The following is a 15980-nucleotide window of genomic DNA, read 5'->3' on the forward strand; positions in this document are numbered from 1 at the left end:
AAACATTAAGCACTATGACACATGTTATCTTTTTAGCTATTTTTAACAGTCTTCTATTTTCACTCTTAATAAGCTTGTAAAATCATGATTGAACCAGCTTTAAACTGTCATTATGACATTTTTTTTATTATCTGAGTGAAATTATTGAGGCAGATATTGCATTAACGGTCATAATATAATTAAATAGATGTACTATGAAAAAAAAAGTCTGCCACATTCATACAACCCAATATGGACAAAAAAATCCAGTCAAAAAAATGGGCAAAAGATTTGTATGGTCACTTCACAAAAGAAGATCTATGAATGGCCAATAAACACATAAAAAAGATATAATTAGTCCTCAAGGAAATGCAAATTAAAACCACAATGTGAAAAGCCATTATATACCCACGAGAATAGCTAAAAATAAAAAATTCTTTAAAAAGTTAACCATATGACCCAGTCATTCTACTCTTTGCTGTTTATCCAAGAGACATGAAAATGTGTCCACACAAAGACTTGACTGTGTATATTTATAGCAGTTTTATTCACAATGGTCAAAAATTAGAAACTTTCCAAATATCCATCAAACAGGTGAATGGTGAGACAAAATATGGCACATCCATACAATGGAATACTACCCAGCAATAAAAATGAACAAACTACTGATACACCGAACAATGTGAATGAATCTCAGAATCATTACGCTAAGTGAAATAATCCAGGTGCAAAAGAGTGTATCCTGTATGATTCCATGTATATAAAATTCTAGAAAATATCTATAGTAACAAAAAGTAAATCACTGGTTTCCTGAGACTTTGGATGGAAGTATGAATGAACCCCACAGGAGCACAAGGAAACTTTTGGGGGGATAATAAAAATGTGTTGTATCTTGATCATAGTAGTCATTTCAAGTTGACACATAATATTGTACAGTTGAAATGGATACAGTTTATCATAGGTAAATTATATCACAATAAAATAGTGACACAAAACATCTTTCTCCAAAGATTGACACGTTGAGGTCCTACACCTGCATTTAGTTCGCACTGTGTCCCCACTTCAGCCTCATCCATCCTGATTAGCTACATAGCACCAGAGAGAGGGAATAAAGATCACAGAATTCCCCAGAGCCAAGTGCAGAAAGTACAGCAGAAGCATTAACAGGTCCCTTTAATTTCATCTTGACTCTATTGCACTTCCTTTGGATCGCTTTACGTAGACCACGATGGAACTAAAATGGAAGTAGTCTGTCTCGATCATTTCTGTAACTTTTCACCAGTTTCTGGCCAGAGTTTCCATAAATGAAGGGATAAAAAGGGCTGAAAAAAGTATTAACAGTAGTCTGTTCTGGGAAGGGTTAATGAGTATGCCAGTTTTAGGGGAGAGAGCAGAGAACAGTGAAAGACTTTATATCATTTTGGAGGTTGCTTTATAATAGAAATACAAATTTCTATTTCTTCTGAAATACAGATTTCAAAGTTTATGGCTTGATGCAGTAAGAATTGAAAAGTTAATTGAACTGGCTGAGCAATACTTATTTTTTTAATTTGCACAGTATTATGGGATAATAAGAGTTGTCAACATAATAAAATGTATTTAGCTCCCCAGTAAGTTGTGTTAAACACAAACCTGATAATCAAAGATTTCAATTAGCAAAAAATAAAAACTAATTTGGATTTATTTGTGAAAGGCAAAGAGACATACGTATTCTAGACCCTGACTAATGAGTTCCACAGAACCAGGATTTGAAGAGTAACAAATAAATGCTATGTGTGTTGAGGGTTCCTACTTCATATTTTTGATGTGAATTTCTAATCACACCAGATATTTAAATGACTCACCTTCTGTGGTTCCTGGCACATAGCAGATAGTAAATATTTGCTGAATGACTATCTTCAAAATCTTAACATTGTCTACTTTTTGGAACTTAGAAGACAATTTAACAGAAGCCAGACAAAAAGAATTTTTTTGTGGTTTAGTCCACTTTCTTCATCTCTTATTTAATAATACCTCCTTTGAAACAGGAGCTCCTCCTTTGAAACAGTTCAGCTGACTTACTGAACTGTAGAATTGGTTGCCATACTCTCTGAAAAGATCCTGTGAAATAAATGCTCTTTAAAGGAAATCATAAATAAATGTTAGGAAGGAACCAGCTATATTTTATACTATCTGAAGTTGTTATTTAGAAAACTATCAAAATGAACAAAACCTTTCCCCCAAATATAATGATTAAAATCGATCAGAAGAATTAATAGTTGTGGTGTTAAATATCTTATATTTTTGAGCTTTTATCAAATTTTGACACCACTTTAAAAGATCCATTGTTCTCACTTAACAGAAAGTAAAATTGTAGGGTGACAGCAAGAGCTGGCAAAGCTCTCCGCCAGTATCCAAACCAGGATGCAAAGTGCCGTCCACAGCCTGTAGACCTCACAGAGAGTCTGAAAGAACACAGTCAACTTTCTTTTTTCTTCAAAATACCAGCTCCAACGCTCAAGGGAATGTGGGTATAATTATTTCTAAATAGAAACGAGGTCCAGGAAAAGCAGGAGTAAATGGAATGAAATCATCTCTGAACCCATTTATGCTGTTAAAATCATCTGCTTACCCACCATGTTTTTAACTGATTTCCTAATAACAAACAATTCATTTCACTCAACTATTTTTGCAATGCCTACTATGTGTCAGGCACAGGCAATACAAAGATGATCAAACAGGGTCATTCTACCGCTTCAAAGAGTTTCTGGCATTTAGGGGAGACAGAAGAGTAAATCCCAATTCCATGTTAAGTGCCTTAGAGAAGCATGTGGGTTCAGAGAAGCAATTAACCAGGTAAGTTGTGAGAAGAGGTCAAGAATCAGGAAAGGCTGCCTGGTGAAGACTGAGCCTTCTTTTTAAGACTCGTTCTTTTTTTTTTTTTTTTTTTTAATAGGCAAACCTTGAATTTATTTTAGATCGCATCTTTTCAAATAAAAATTCTTAATGGAAATTTTCTTAAATTAAGATCCCAGGGAAAAATAGAACCAAATGATAAAACCTCTGATGAGTATGAGGGCTGATTTTTTTTTTTCTTTTTTTTTTTTTTTTGGCCACACTGCTCGGCTTGCGGGATCTTAGTTCCCCCATCAGGGATCAAACCCACGCCCCGGCAGTGAAAGTGCCAAGTCCTAACCACTGGACCATCAGGGAATCCTGTGATTTTTCAATACATTGATGATTATTGGCCAGGCTTCTCCACTCAGATGAAAGTATCTAGTTTTAGCATCTTTTTTTTTCCCCTGGACTAGTTCTTAACTTTCTATGACTAGAAAGTTTTTCTCATCTTAAAGACTCAATCTTAAAGGAGTGAGTAGGAACTAGCCAAGTGACAGAAGTAGGAAGGGAGGCCAGAATATTCAAACTCTTAGTGCCGTGAGCAGAATATATTCCAGGAACAAAGCATCAGGGCTCCTGTGTAGGGGACGCAGGGGAGGTTAGCAAGCAAAGGTGAAGAAATAAAATGACCAGGTCCTGCTCGGGGCTGAAGAGTTTGCACGACATTCCTAAAGGTTCCTGAGAGTCACTGGATGGTTCTAAACTGAGTAACAAGAACAAGTCTGTGTTTAAAAGGAGCTCTGGCTCCAGGGTAGGGAATGGACTAGAAAGGGGCAAGACAGGAGAAACTGGAGCTGTTCCAACAACAAGCCTAGCTGAGGAGTATGGTGGAGACAGAGACACCTTGGGCAGTGTCCGAGGACACCGAGATAAACCAAGAGGACCCAGGGACCATTTGCAATGGATGAGTTTGAATTGCCCATAGAAAATTCAAACGGAGATGACCAGGAAGCAGTCTGGAGCTCAGGAGAGCTCTGAGCTTGTGGCTGAGGCTTGAAGGCCATCAGCACAGGCATGGGGGTGAAGGCTGGCTAGACAGAGCAGAGCGAAAGGTAGAACGGGGTGCACGCACATCTCCTGCCCGCACAGGTGGAGTTTCCCGTCCCACCTTTGCTACCACGCAGAGGACGTCTTTGCATGGAACCAGAGCTCACAGAAGACAGCAGGGGGAGACATCGACGCTGCCTAATTATTCAGGAGCTCCTTATCCAGTATTTAAGGTTGATTGATTTCTTGCAGTAGCTATTTATGATTGAAAAAAACAAACCAGAAAAAGGGCAAAGTGAACTCATATCCGACCTCATTGCATCAAGGAAAGCTTTTTTGGCAGTCGTTTTATGATTAAGCTTTCAGGCTGATGTTTCCCCTTCTGATAGTCATTCAAAACACTGGGCACAATTATGTAAGACATTCCTTAATAATTTAGTATTTTTCACCAACCAAAAACTCACACTTGTAATGGCTCATGTATTTTAGGCGTTCTTTCAGTAAAGTTCAGCTCTGCTCCCTCCCCATCACCCTGGAGTCCGGTAATCCCAGACTGGCTGCAGAAGCTGATGGTATACAGGTAGAAATACCACGAATCTGCACAAGGTCCAGCAAGGACAACCTGGCACCTCTCTACCATGATGTACCAGTTTAGTTCTCGAGAGAGATGAGGTAGCATCGCGGTGCAAGCCCCTTCTCTCTGTATGCAGAACGTGGCCCGAGCCCTTCCTCTCTGCTCTCCTCCTCTCCTGGCTTCCCCGCCCGCTTGCCTGAAATAGCTAAAATTAAGTCTGGCGTGTAAGTCTGTTGAGACTTTAAGAAAACATCACCGTGAAAAGGCAACCGATGGCCACCAGCTTCTAATTATTTGTACAAACCAATCCATCACTCATTTCAGCCTGTCGACATTTCTGTGCGTGTCTGAAAAGCTTCGCAGGGCTTTGGGTCCCTGAAATTGACTTCGTGTGTCATAGAACAGTGCCATCTGCCTCTTCCTGGTGTCCTGTGACTACGCTCCTTTCTAAGGAAGAAAGCGTGAGATGTCTTACAAAGTGAAAACAACCCATGGAAATAAATTCAGCCTCACTAGCGTATTATAGAGAGACATTTTTATTTTAGTCTACTTCTGTACACCCATTATCAAGTGAAGTAAAATTAAGAGACTCACGTTAATTTGTTTCCATTTCTATTCTCTACCAACGTCGACAGTAATAGGTACAGGACATTTTGGTCTGAGGACCACTTTTGCGGATTTCACAGCCTCCAGAAATACATACTCCCGCTGGCTGCCCATTTCTGCCTCCCAAGAAACAACTCATCAGCGTTACAGTGAAATTGATGGTGCTCCTAATAAATATCAGTGAGGGATTTCTTTTTTAAAGTATGCCAAATTTACTGCAGGAAATTCAAGTGTAGACTTTTCCAAAATTAGGATGATTGACACTTCCACTATGTACTACCAAACTTTTGTTTTATTTGACTTTTTATTTCGAGATCATTGTGGGTTCACATGAAGTTTTTACAGACAATACAGCAGTCCTGCATGTCCTTCACCTAGTTCCCCCAATGGTAACATCTTGCAAAACTACAGTACAGGAGAAATTGGAACCTTCGTACATGACTGGTGAAAATGTAAAAAGGTGCAGTCACTGTGGAAAACAGTTTGGCAGTTTCTCAAAATGTTAAATATAGAGTTACCATATGACCCAGAAATTCCATTCCCGGATCTATACCTAACAGAAATGAAAACATACTTCCACACAAACCCTTGTACATCAATGTTTATGGCAGCAATATTCATATTCACAATAGCCCAAGAGTGAAAATTACCCAAACATCCATCAACTGATAAATGGATAAATAAAATGTGGTATATCCATACAATGGAATGTTTTTCAGCAATAAAAAGAAATTAAGTGCCAATAAATGTTACAACATGGATGAACCTTGAATACATTATGCTGAGTGAAAGAAGCCAGAGACGAAAGACCACATATTGTATGATGCCATTTATATGAAATGTCCAGAATAGGCAAATCTATAGAGACAGAAAATAGATTAGTGGTTGCCTAGGAGTGGGCATAGGAGTTAAGGGAGTAATAGGCAGTGACTGGTAATGGGTATGGGGTTTGTCTTTGGGATAATGAAAATGCTGTAAACGCAGATGGTTGCGCAACCCTGTGTGTATACTGAAAATCATATTTTATGTTATGTGAACTGTATCTCAATAAAGATTATTTTTCTAAATGAGCCCCAGTTGTCATTTCCTCCACAGAATTAAATCAGCTTGACTTGACTCATGGGGGAAAATACAGTATGATAACACAAGCAGAATACTGACTTTGAAACAGTCAAGATACAGAACAGATCCATCACCACAGGGGTCCCTCATGTTGCCCTTTTATAGCCACAGGTACCTCTGTTCCCCCACCCCCATCCCTGACCCCTGGCATCCACTAATCTGTTCTCCACTTCTATAATTTTTTTCATTTCAAGAATGTTACGTAAATGGAATCATACCGTATATAACCTTTAGGGACTGGCTTTTTTCACTCAGCATACTTCCCCTGGACATTCATGCACGTGGTTGTAGGTATCAACAGCTCATTGCGTTTTACTGCTGAGTAGTATTCCACAGTATAGATGTAACATTGTTTGTTGAATGACATCTGTTATTTCCAGTTTTGGCTGTTACAAGTGAAGCTGATGTGAACATTCATACATAGGTTTTTGTTTTTGTTTTTAACATCTTTATTGGAGTATAATTGCTTTACAATGGTGTGTTAGTTTCTGCTGTAACAAAGTGAATCAGCTGTACGTATACATATATCCCCATATCCCCTACCTCTTGCGTCTCCCTCCCAACCTCTCTATCCCACCCCTCTAGGTGGTCACAAGCACCGAGCTGATCTCCCTGTGCTATGCGGCTGCTTCCCACTAGCTATCTATTTTACGTTTGGTAGTGTATATATGTCCATGTCACTCTCTCACTTCGTCCCAGCTTACCCTTCCTCCTCCCTGTGTCCTCAAGTCCATTCTCTATGTCTGCATCTCTATTCCTGTCCTGCCCCTAGGTTCTTCAGAACGTTTTTTTTTTTTTTTTAGATTCCATATATATGTGTTAGCATACGGTATTTGTTTTTCTCTTTCTGACTTACTTCACTCTGTATGACAGTCTCTAGGTCCATCCACCTCACTACAAATAACTCAATTTCGTTTCTTTTTATGGCTGAGTAATATTCCATTGTATATATGTGCCACATCTTCTTTATGCATTCATATGTCGATGGACACTTAGGTTGCTTCCATGTCCTAGCTACTGTAAATAGAGCTGCAGTGAACACTGTGGTACATGACTCTTTTTGAATTATGGTTTTCTCAGGGTATATGCCCAGTAGTGGGATTGCTGGGTCGTATGGTAGTTCTATTTTTAGTTTTTTAAGGAACCTCCATACTGTTCTCCACAGTGGCTGTATCAATTTACATTCCCACCAACAGTGCAAGAGTGTTCCCTTTTCTCCACACCCTCTCCAACATTTACTGTTTGTAGATTTTTTGATGATGGCCACTCTGACCAGTGTGAGGTAATGCCTCATTGTAGTTTTGATTTGCATTTCTCTAATGATTAGTGATGTTGAGCATTCTTTCATGTGTTTGTTGGCAATCTGTATATCTTCTTTGGAGAAATGTCGATTTAGGTCTTCTGCCCATTTTGGGATTGGGTTGTTTGGGTTTTTGTTTTGTTTTGTTTTGTTTTTAATTTACTTCTTTATCTTTGGCTGCATTGGGTCTTCGTTGCTGCACGTGGGCTTTCTCTGGTTACGACGAGCGGGAGCTTCTCTTCGTTGCGGTGCGCCTGCTTCTCATTACGGTGGCTTCTCTTGTTGCGGAGCACAGGCTCTAGGCACACGGGCTTCAGTAGTTGTGGCACGTGGGCTCAGTCATTGTGGCTCGCGGGCTCCAGAACACAGGCTCAGTAGTTGTGGCCTATGGGCCCAGCTGCCCCGCAGCATGTGGGATCTTCCCGGACCACGGCTTGAAGCCATGTCCCCCACACTGGCAGGCGGATTCCCAACCACTGCACCACCAGGGAAGTCCTGTTTGTTTTTTTGATATTGAGCTGCATGAGCTGCTTGTATATTTTGGAGATTAATCGTTTGTCAGTTGCATCATTTGCAAATATTTTCTACCATTCTGAGGGTTGTCTTTTCGTCTTGTTTATGGTTTCCTTTGCTGTGCAAAAGCTTTTAAGTTTCATTAGGTCCCATTTGTTTATTTTTGGTTTTATTTCCATTTCTGTAGGAGGTGGGTCAAAAAGGATCTTGCTGTGATTTATGCCATAGAATGTCCTGCCTATGTTTTCCTCTAAGAGTTTTACAGTGTCCAGCCTTACATTTAGGTCTTTAATCCATTTTGAGTTTATTTTTGTGTATGGTGTTAGGAAGTGTTCTAATTTCATTCTTTTACATGTAGCTGTCCAGTTTTCCCAGCACCACTTATTGAAGAGGCTGTGTCTTTTCTCTATTGTATATTCTTGCCTCCTTTACCAAAGATAAGGTGACCATATCTGCGTGGGTTTATCTCTGGGCTTTCTATCCTGTTCCATTGATCTATATTTCTGTTTTTGTGCCAGTACCATATTGTCTTGATTACTGTAGCTTTGTAGTATAGTCTGAAGACAGGGAGCCTGATTCCTCCAGCTCCGTTTGTCTTTCTCAAGATTGCTTTGGCAATTCAGGATCTTTTGTGTTTCCATACAAATTGTGAAATTTTTTGTTCAAGTTCTGTGAAAAATGCCATTGGTAGTTTGATAGGGATTGCACTGAATCTGTAGATTGCTTTGGGTAGTATAGTCATTTTCACAATGTTAATTCTTCCAATCCAAGAACGTGATATATCTCTCCATCTGTTTGTATCATCTTTAATTTCTTTCATCAGTGTCTTATAGTTTTCTGCATATAGGTCTTTTGTCTCCTTAGGTAGGTTTATTCCTAGGTATTTTATTCTTTTTGTTGCAGTGGTAAATGGGAGTGTTTCCTTAATTTCTCTTTCAGATTTTTCATCATTAGTGTATAGGAATGCAAGAGATTTCTGTGCATTAATTTTGTATCCTGATACTTTACCAAATTAATCGATTAGCTCTAGTAGTTTTCTGGTAGCATCTTTAGGATTCTCTATGTATAGTATCATGTCATCTGCAAACAGTGACAGTTTTACTTCTTCTTTTCTGGTTTGGATTCCTTTTATTTCTTTTTCTTCTCTGATTGCTGTGGCTAAAACTTCCAAAACTGTGTTGAATAATATTGGTGAGAGTGTGCAACCTTGTCTTGTTCCTGATCTTAGTGGAAATGGTTTCTGTTTTTCACCATTGAGGATGATGTTGGCTGTGGGTTTGTCATATATGGCCTTTATTATGTTGAGGTAAGTTCCCTCTATGCCTACTTTCTGGAGGGTTTTTATCATAAATGGGTGTTGAACTTTGTCGAAAGCTTTCTCTGCATCTACTGAGATGATCATATGGTTTTTCTCCTTCAATTCGTTAATATGGTGTATCGCATTGATTGATTTGCATATATTGAAGAATCCTTGCATTCCTGGGATAAGTCCCACTTGATCATGGTGTATGATCCTTTTAATGTGCTGTTGGGTTCTGTTTGCTAGTATTTTGTTGAGGATTTTTGCATCTATGTTCATCAGTGATATTGGCCTGTAGTTTTCTTTCTTTGTGACATCTTTGTCTGGTTTTGGTATCAGGGTGATGGTGGCCTCGTAGAATGAGTTTGGGATTGTTCCTCCCTCTGCTATATTTTGGAAGAGTTTGAGAAGGATAGGTGTTAGCTCTTCTCTAAATGTTTGATAGAATTCACCTGTGAAGCCATCTGGTCCTGGGCTTTTGTTTGTTGGAAGATTTTTTTTTTTAACATCTTTATTGGAGTATAATTGCTTTACAATGGTGTGTTAGTTTCTGCTTTATAACAAAGTGAATCAGTTATACATATACATATGTTCCCATATCTCTTCCCTCTTGCATCTCCCTCCCTCCTACCCTCACTATCCCTCCCCTCTAGGTGGTCACAAACCACCAAACTGATCTCCCTGTGCTATGCAGCTGCTTCCCACTAGCTATGTATTTTACGTTTGGTAGTGTATATATGTCCATGCCACTCTCTCACTTTGTCACAGCTTACCCTTCCCCCTCCCCATATCCTCAAGTGTTGGAAGATTTTTAATCACAGTTTCAATTTCAGTGCTTGTGATTGGTCTGTTCATATTTTCTATTTCTTTCTGGTTCCGTCTCAGAAGGTTGTGCATTTCTAAGAATTTGTGCATTTCTTCCAGGTTGTCCATTTTATTGGCATAGAGTTGCTTGTAGTAATCTCTCATGATCCTTTGTATTTCTGCAGTGTCAGTGGTTACTTCCCCTTTTTCATTTCTAATTCTATTGATTTGAGTCTTCTCCCTTTTTTTCTTGATGAGTCTGGCTAATGGTTTATCAATTTTGTTTATCTTCTCAGAGAATCAGCTTTTAGTTTTATTGATCTTTACTATCATTTCCTTCATTTCTTTTTCATTTATTTCTGATCTGATCTTTATGATTTCTTTCCTTCTGCTAACTTTGGGGGTTTTTTGTTCTTCTTTCTCTAATTGCTTTAGGTGTAGGGTTAAGTTGTTTATTTGAGATGTTCCTTGTTTCTTAAGGTAGGATTGTATTGCTATAAACTTCCCTCTTAGAACTGCTTTTGCTACATCCCATAGGTTTTGGTTCGTCGTGTTTTCATTGTCATTTGTTTCTAGATATTTTTTGATTTCCTCTTTGATTTATTCAGTGATCTCTTGGTTATTAAGTAGTGTATTGTTTAGCCTCCATGTGTTTGTATTTTTCACAGATTTTTTGCTGTAATTGATATCTAGTCTCATAGCGTTGTGGTCAGAAAAGATATTTGATACGATTTCAATTTTCTTAAATTTACCAAGGCTTGACTCGTGACCCAAGATATGATCTATCCTGGAGAATGTTCCATGAGCACTTGAGAAGAAAGTGTATTCTGTTATTTTTGGATGGAATGTCCTATAAATATCAATTAAGTCCATTTTGTTTTATGTATCATTTAAAGCTTGTGTTTCCTTATTTATTTTCATTTTGGATGATCTGTCCATTGGTGAAAGTGGGGTGTTTAAGTCCCCTACTATTATTGTGTTACTATCGATTTCCCTTTTTATGGCTGTTTGCATTTGCCTTATGTACTGAGGTGCTCCTATGTTGGGTTCTTAAATATTTACAATTGTTATATCTTCTTCTTGGATTGATCCCTTGATCATTATGTAGTGTCCTTCATTGTCTCTTTTAATAGTGTTTATTTTAAAGTCTATTTTGTCTGATATGAGAGTTGCTACTACAGCTTTTTTTTGATTTCCATTTGCATGGAATATCTTTTTCCATCCCCTCACTTTCAGTCTGTATGTGTCCCTAGGTCTGAAGTGGGTCTCTTGTAGACAGCATATATATGGGTCTTGTTTTTGTAACCATTCAGCCAGAGTGTGTCTTTTGGTTGTAGCATTTAATCCATTTACATTTAAGGTAATTATCAATATGTATGTTTCTATTACCGTTTTCCTAATTGTTTTGGGTTTGTTATAGTAGGTCTTTTCCTTCTCTTGTGTTTCCTGCCTAGAGAAGTTCCTTTAGCATTTGTCGTAAAGCTGGTTTGGTGATGCTGAATTCTCTTAGCTCTTGCTTGTCTGTGAAGGTTTTAATTTCTCTGTAGAATCTGAATGATATCCTTGCTGGGTAGAGTAATCTTGGTTGTAGATTTTCCCCTTTCATCACTTTAAATATGTCCTGCCACGCCCTTCTGGCTTGCAGAGTTTCTGCTGAAAGATCAGCTGTTAAGCTTATGGGGATTCCCTTGTATGTCATTTGTTGTATTTCCCTTGCTGCTTTTAATATTTTTTCTTTGTATTTAATTTTTGATAGTTTGATTAATATGTGTCTTGGCATGTTTCTCCTTGGATTTATCCTGTATGGGACTCTCTGTGCCCCCTGGACTTGATTGACTATTTCCTTTCCCATATTAGGGAAGTTTTCAACTATAATCTCTTCAGATATTTTCTCAGTCCCTTTTTTTTTTCTCTTCCTCTTCTGGGACCCCTATAATTCGAATGTTGGTGCGTTTAATGTTGTCCCAGAGGTCTCTGAGACAGTCCTCAATTCTTTTCATTATTTTTTCTTTATTCTGCTCTGCGGTAGTTATTTCCACCATTTTATCTTCCAGGTCACTTATCTGTTCTTCTGCCTCAGTTATTCTATTGATCCCTTCTAGAGAATTTTTAATTTCATTTATTGTGTTGTTCATCATTGTTAGTTTGCTCTTTAATTCTAGGTCCTTGTTAAATGTTTCTTGTATTTTCTCCATTCTGTTTCCAAGATTTTGGATCATCTTTACTATCATTACTCTGAATTCCGTTTCAGGTAGACTGCCTATTTCCTCTTCATTTGTTTGGTCTGGTGGGTTTTTACCTTGCTCCTTCATCGCTGTGTATTTCTCTGTCTTCTCATTTTGCTTAACTTACTGTGTTTGGGGTCTCCTTTTCGCAGGCTGCAGGTTCGTAGTTCCCATTGTTTTTGGTGTCTTCCCCCAGTGGTAAGGTTGGTTCACTGGGTTGTGTAGGCTTCCTGGTGGAGGGGTCTGGTGGATGAGGCTGGATCTTGTCTTTCTGATGGGCAGGACTGCATCTGGTGGTGTGTTTTGGGGTGTCTGTGAACTTATTATGATTTTAGGCAGCCTCTCTGCTAATGGGTGGGGTTGTGTTCCTGTCTTGCTAGTTGCTTGGCATGGGGTGTCCAGCACTGGAGCTTGCTGGTTGTTGAGTGGACCTGGGTCTTAGCGTTGAGACAGAGATCTCTGGGAGAGCTCTCACTGATTGATATTACATGGGGCCGGGAGGTCTCTGGTGGACCAGTGTTCTAAACTCGGCTCTCCCACCTCAGAGGCTCAGGCCTGACACCCAGCTGGAGCACCAAGACCATGTCAGCCACATGGCCAAGAAACTACGTGGGGAGTTTCTTGCCTTTTGGGAAGTCTGAGGTCTTCTGCCAGCATTCAGAAGGTGTTCTTTAGGAGTTGTTCCACATGTAGATGTATTTTTGATGTATTTGTGGGGAGGAAGGTGATCTCCATGTCTTATTCCTCCACCATCTTTACAACATTTTTTTAAAATTATTTATTTATTTATTTATTTATGGCTGTGTTGGGTCTTCGTTTCTGTGCGAGGGCCTTCCCTAGCTGTGGCAAGCGGGGGCCACTCTTCATTGCGGTGCGTGGGCCTCTCACTATCGCGGCCTCTCCTGTTGCGGAGCACAGGCTCCAGACGTGCAGGCTCAGCAATTGTGGCTCACAGGCCCATTTGCTCCGCGGCATGTGGGATCCTCCCAGACCAGGGCTCGAACCCGCGTCCTCTGCATTGGCAGGCAAACTCTCAACCACTGCGCCACCAGGGAAGCCCCCTCCACCATCTTGAAGGTCTACCCCCGCCATACATAGGTTTTTGTGTGAACATGTTTCATTTTCCCTGGGATAAATGCCCAAGAGTGCCACTGATGTGTCATATGGCCGTTGGGAGGTTAGTTTCATAAGAAACTGCAAAATTGTTTCCCAGAGTGGTGGTACGATTTTGCATCCCCACAGCAATGCACAAGTGATTCTGTTTCTCTGCATCCTCACTGGCATTTAGTGTGGTCACTGTTTTTATTTTGGCCATACTAATAGGGGTGTAGTGATAGCTTATTGTAGTTTTGATTTGCATTTCCCTAATGGCTAATAATGTTGGACATATTTTCATGTGCTTATTTTGCCATCTGTCTATCTTTTTCAGTGAAACGTCTCCATATCTTTTGCCCATGTTCTGATTGGATTATTTTCTTTTTCTACTATTGAGTTTTTATTTTATTTATTTATTTTTGGCTGCATTGGGTCTTTGTTGCTGCACGTGGGCTTTCTCTAGTTGCGGCGAGCAGGGGCTACTCTTCACTGCGGTGCGCGGGCTTCTCATTGCGGTGGCTTCTCTTGTTGCGGAGCACGGGCTCCAGGCGCGTGGGCCTCAGCAGTTGAGGCACGCGGGCTCAGTAGTTGTGGCTTGCGGGCTCTAGAGCGCAAGCTCAGTAGTTGTGGCACACGGGCTTAGTTGCTCCACGGCACGTGGGATCTTCCCGGACAAGGGCTCGAACCCGTGTCCCCTGCATTGGCAGGCAGATTCTTAACCACTGCGCCACCAGGGAAGCCCTGTACATGTTCTCTTAAGTAAATACCTAAGTATTTAATTTTCTTTGTGGTGATCATAAATAATATTGTTTTTAATATCAGTTTCCACATGTTCATTGTTAGCATGAACACTTAGCACAAACGTGATTGATTTTTGTGTGTTGATCTTGTATCCTGTAACCTTGCTGCACTCATTAGTTCTAGTTTTGGTGTTTTGGGATTTGTTTATCTAGTAGATTCCTTGGGACTTTCTATGAAGACAACCATGTCATCTGCAAATAGGGATGGTTTTATTTCTTCCTTTGCAATTTGTATGCCTTTATTTTTTTCTTGCCTTATTGCAGTGTCTAGAACTTCTAGTACTATGTTGATTAAGGACAGTGTGAAAGCAGACATCCTTGCCTTGTTCCTGAACTTAAGAGAGAAAGCATTCAGTCTTTTGCTGTTAAGCATGACACAGCCGAGGGTTTTTACCACCATGTCTTACAAAATTAGTTCTGTCTTCTTTTCCTCCCCCCACATTTTTTAAGGCAAAGATTGAGACTTAGGGATTGGCAGGACTTCCCTGGTGACCCATTGGTTAAGACTCCATGCTCCCAATGTAGGGGACATGGGCTTGACCCCTGGTTGGGGAACTAAGATCCCTCATGCCACATGGCGTGACCGAAAAAAAAGACTTGGGTATTGGCCCAACTGAGATGACAGAGCAAAAAGAAAGCATAAAGGAAATTTAAGTACTTCCTCCTCCAGGCTAGGCTTGCGAGAGTGACAGAACCAAGTTCCTTTGGTGGGGGCGGGGCTTCACAGCCTTAATCAGCGCTGGGGAGCTAATCTCTTTATCAGGGCCCTTGCACTCTGCAGTGAGCTAAGGGCCCCCTGCACCTGGGGCAGTCATTGCCTGTGTAACACAGGAGAGCCTCACGGCATGGGGTGCCTGTCCCCTCTCTGGTTACCCTGCTCTTCCAGGAAGCTCTCGGCTGCCAGTCTCGCTGCCTGCCAACCTGAGTTGGCGATTGGAGAGTCTCAGATACCCAGATCCAGGGTGACAGGAGTGGCCAGGGCCAGATTTAGATTTGTATGTGCTTTTGGCAGTGGCTCCCGAAATGAAGAGAGGAAGCTCATGAAAGAGTTCCATGGCTAGGTAAAAGTGATAGCGACACAGTGCATCTGCAGTACGTATATTCCACGGAACAAAATTTTTATTAGGGGAAAGGGATGGGCAATTTAGTCTAAACTTTAAAAAGAAAAGCATGCAATCACTCCCTCATCCACTCCCCGCGACCCCGCCCCCGGCCTTTGGGGGTCATCTCCCCCTGGGGTCCTGCAGCTTCCATTCCCCTCTCCCTGGCACGTCGCCCCGCCCACCCCACCCCCACCTGGCAGCGCTCCCCTCGTGCCCCACCCCCGGGCTGGCCGAGACCACACCTGCGCAGGTTAAACCTGCAGGGACGCGCTGCCGTGGGTGGCGGGGGAAGGTGAGCGGATGTGAGCGGTGGGATGGGAGGACGAGGCAAGGATAAGAAAACGAGCCTCTGCTAATGGCCGGTCGGCGGCCCTGGCGGGAAGGAGGGATGCGGCCGGAGGGGGGCGCCCCGGCCGCCCGCGAGCGAGCCAGCCCCTGGCTCCTCGGGGTCCTCGTCCCACGGTTCCATCTCGCCGGTCCATACCAACGCGCGAGGCGCCGGGGGGAGGCCGGGAGCGGGCCGTTCCACTCGGGGAGGGGCGGCAGGTTAGGCCGCGGCCCGCGCCACCTGCGGCCTGGGGCGAGGGTGGGCCGGAGGCTGGGCCGCGCCGCCCGTTCTGTGCCGTGCAGGCGGGCCGGGCCGCGCCGCGCCGCCCCCCGCCCCGCCAGCCGCCCCGGAGGCCCCTCCTCCCAGC

General features: G+C 41.6%; 1 protein-coding gene across 7 annotated transcripts in view; it reads left to right on the forward strand.

Annotated features, from left to right (window-relative positions):
• Positions 1–15980, forward strand: part of PRKAG2 (protein kinase AMP-activated non-catalytic subunit gamma 2) — a 284802-nt gene that overhangs the window by 204282 nt on the left and 64540 nt on the right. Inside the window, exon 1 of one of the 7 annotated variants that reach the window (XM_059933002.1) lies at positions 15510–15577. The exons of the other annotated variants lie outside the window; for them this stretch is intronic. The gene's annotated coding sequence lies outside the window, so the exon portion shown is untranslated. Of the gene's footprint in view, positions 1–15509; positions 15578–15980 lie in introns of those variants that run through there. 7 annotated transcript variants of the gene reach the window in all.

This window comes from Balaenoptera ricei, chromosome 9 (assembly GCF_028023285.1).
Source record: "Balaenoptera ricei isolate mBalRic1 chromosome 9, mBalRic1.hap2, whole genome shotgun sequence".
Lineage (NCBI taxonomy): Eukaryota > Metazoa > Chordata > Mammalia > Artiodactyla > Balaenopteridae > Balaenoptera > Balaenoptera ricei.